The 3,077-nt window shown below is 38.2% G+C and overlaps 1 pseudogene; it reads right to left on the bottom strand.

The window, feature by feature from the left end:
* Positions 1–1,053: 1,053 nt before the first annotated feature.
* On the bottom strand, positions 1,054–2,104 carry LOC102863613 (annotated as a pseudogene).
* Between the last annotated feature and the right edge of the window lie 973 nt (positions 2,105–3,077).

Here is a 3,077-nt window from a genome sequence, read left to right as displayed (position 1 = left end):
ACAGAGAGCTGGTCAAGGGATAAACTACCTCAGGTTTATTGCCTATTCTGCTTTGTTACTTTCAAGGACAATTTTTTTTTAAAAGAACAATTTTATAAATTCTCTATAAAAAGAGAAGCAGAATAAAGGGAATTAATTCATTGGACTACAAAAAGATGAGCAAACAACTAGCCTATTAATGCTTTAATCTTGGATGACCATATTATCAATTATGTTATTTTTTTCAGAGGAATATGGACTTGTATAAAAAGAATACTCTCAGTCTCTAAATTTTTCCTTCTCAATTAAGTTTTTCTAGAAACCTAAACCTCATCTTTCACCTTAAATTAAACTTGTATATAATATTCTGCGGGCTCACACTTTAGTGAGCATTATCAGCAAGATATGGGGTAAATTTCGTGGGGGGGAGATTCTATATTGACATGTCTTTGACAGATTTAAATGCTCTCATTTTGACACTCTTTGAGAATTCTAAAAGTAAATCTTTTCTGAGATAACAAAATCTTTATTTGGACCATATATATTAACATTAAAAGTTGCAACACTTAAGCAAGCAGTCAATAAAATCAGAATTCTAACATTTTCACATGGTACTCGACGGCACATAACAACGTTTACTATGAAATAAAATAAAAATAAAAATTTAAAAAAGTCCAACCCAAAAGTGACTACCGATGTTTTAAGTGGAATGATCTCTAAGTCATATACCTGTGACCAATCATGTACTTGTGAAAGATTATAGGACATGAGTGAGTATACAGAAAACTGTTTTCCAGGACCGCTTTTTCCAAAGTTAAAAAATTAAATGTCACATCATTTTTTTTTGGGGGGGGAGGGAGGACAGATTAAGAGGCTCTACATGTAGATTTTTTTAAATCTCATTAAAATATCTTAAGCTATTTTAGATGTTTATTTGGTAGTAGAAATGTAGTCAACTATCATAAAGCATTTCTCTTCATCACAAAAACTCCATATATTAAAGATTTATGTAACCAAGAGGAGAGGGAGGAGAAAAAAATTTGGAAACATTCTCTTGCCTGAGCAAGAAATCTTCTAAAAAGGCTCTCCAAATTCTTGACTAGAAATGTCATATTCTGCAATGAAATGCTTGAGTTCTTCAACACACTGCTCACCTATTTCATGTAAATTCTGCCTCAAGGCAGAACTGTATAGACTTTTCTAATGAAGAATCTTTCTCAGTCAGCATTTTCACCACCATCTCGAACATTTCAAAGTCTTGTCAGTAAACCTGTTCAATCTCTTTGGGTTTTTATGCTACTGCTTTCAAGCGGTTGGTTAGCTGCCTGTCTTCAAATAATTCTATGCTATCTGTTGCATTTGGTTCAGGTTCTTCTGGCTGGTCAATGAACAAGGGTGTGGAAGATCCTCCCTCATACTCAGAAATTTCGGGTAAGTTACTGTCATCTGTCTTCTCTAACTTTTCAGCAGCTCATTTGCTTGCAGCCTCAGCAAGTTCCTTTTCAGTTAGCCTACTGGGCTTCTCTAATATCTTTGAAGAAGAAACTGCCGAAGAGCTTGTAGGGGAAGGATCTCTTGACGTTTTCAAGGTCTGGACAGGTCTTTCTTTACTTCAATGCTGAGACTGATGGAAGGCGTACGTTTTGCTTCTTTCTGGAGAGTAGCTTCTAGTGCTCACACTGGAGCCAGACCTGCTGTGTGGAGAATCCTTTTGTCCTACAGATGATTCTCTATCAAAACCACTGTCCCTTTTATGAGGAGACCGTTCTCTTGTGTAATGGGAAGAGTAGAAGTTTTTTCTTCTAAAGCCATCTCTCACATCCCTGTATTCAGGCGGTCAAGTTCCAGTATGGTCATCCCTTGGCCATCTATAACCAGATTCATCTCCTCTGTTAGATGGACCACTTCTTCGATCATGAGACAAACTGCGGCCCTCGTCATATTCTTGATAATCAATATGACTGTAGTATCTATTGCCGTTTCCTTCACCAGGTCTGTCTAGTAGTAGTGGTGGTTTCTTTGGCACAATATTAACTACTCAATGGTAGCCATCAGTAGGGTGATTTTGAGGGGGTGCCCATTCTCTTGGAAGTTTTTCATAGTCATATTGACCCTCAGACCACATTTCATTTCCTCTACAAGTCACGATTCTGTGCCTCAGGGAAACCCCTCAAATGTAGTCACCAGGTCCCCATGGCTCCCCAAGGTCTAATACACAAATATTTTTAATATTCAATACAAACAAAGCAAAAAAAATTCAATTCAAAATGGTAAAAATTTCTGGAAAAATACCTACCTAGGAAATATATATGCTGCTGCTGTTGTTGTTAGATGCCATCAAGTCGAGTACAATTCTTAGCAACCGTGCGAACAATAGATCTGAACCCTGACCAACCCTAAGCCATTCACACATCTTTGACACACTTAAGCCCATTGCTGTGTCAATCCACCTCCTTAAGAATCTTCCTCTCCTTTGCCAACCCCTCACCTTTCCAACCAGGGAACAGTCTCTCCTACCAACTTACTCAAGCGAGCTTTGATGGCCTAGTGGTAAGAAGCTATGGTACAATCCTGAAGGCAAGGGGTTCAAATCCAACAGCTATTCTTCAGAAGAAAGATGCATAATCCCCTCCTGTACAATTAACTGCCTCTGAAAATCCACTAGAGGGTAAGCTATGGGTTGGTCTGACTCAATGGTAAACAACAAGAACATAGCCAAAGTATATGAGACAAAGTTTGTTATCTTTGCTTTCTAGGACTACTCTGACTGCACCTTCTCCAAGTCTCCTCCAACATCACAGTTCAAAGGCATCAACTCTTCTCTCATTCTTATACCTTGTACAGCTTACAGATGAATAGCAAATGATTGAAACAATCATGGCCTAAATCAGGCACACCTTAGTCCTTACATTGCCATCATTGCTCCTCAATAATTTGGAGCATTCTGGTGGCCTAGCAGTAAGATACTGTGCTGAACAATTTGAAGGTAGAGAGCTCAACTCCATCAGCTGTTCCATGAAAGAAAGATGGAAACTCTTCTCCTATTCACTTCCTTCTGAAAAATCACTAGAGGATCAGCTATAAGTTGGTTCCAGTCG

The sequence above is a fragment of the Elephantulus edwardii genome, unplaced genomic scaffold, assembly GCF_000299155.1.
Source record: "Elephantulus edwardii isolate Elephantulus edwardi_28Jun2011 unplaced genomic scaffold, EleEdw1.0 scaffold00270, whole genome shotgun sequence".
Lineage (NCBI taxonomy): Eukaryota > Metazoa > Chordata > Mammalia > Macroscelidea > Macroscelididae > Elephantulus > Elephantulus edwardii.
Note: the sequence above shows the minus strand (reverse complement) of the source record. Positions and strands in the feature narration are given on the sequence as shown.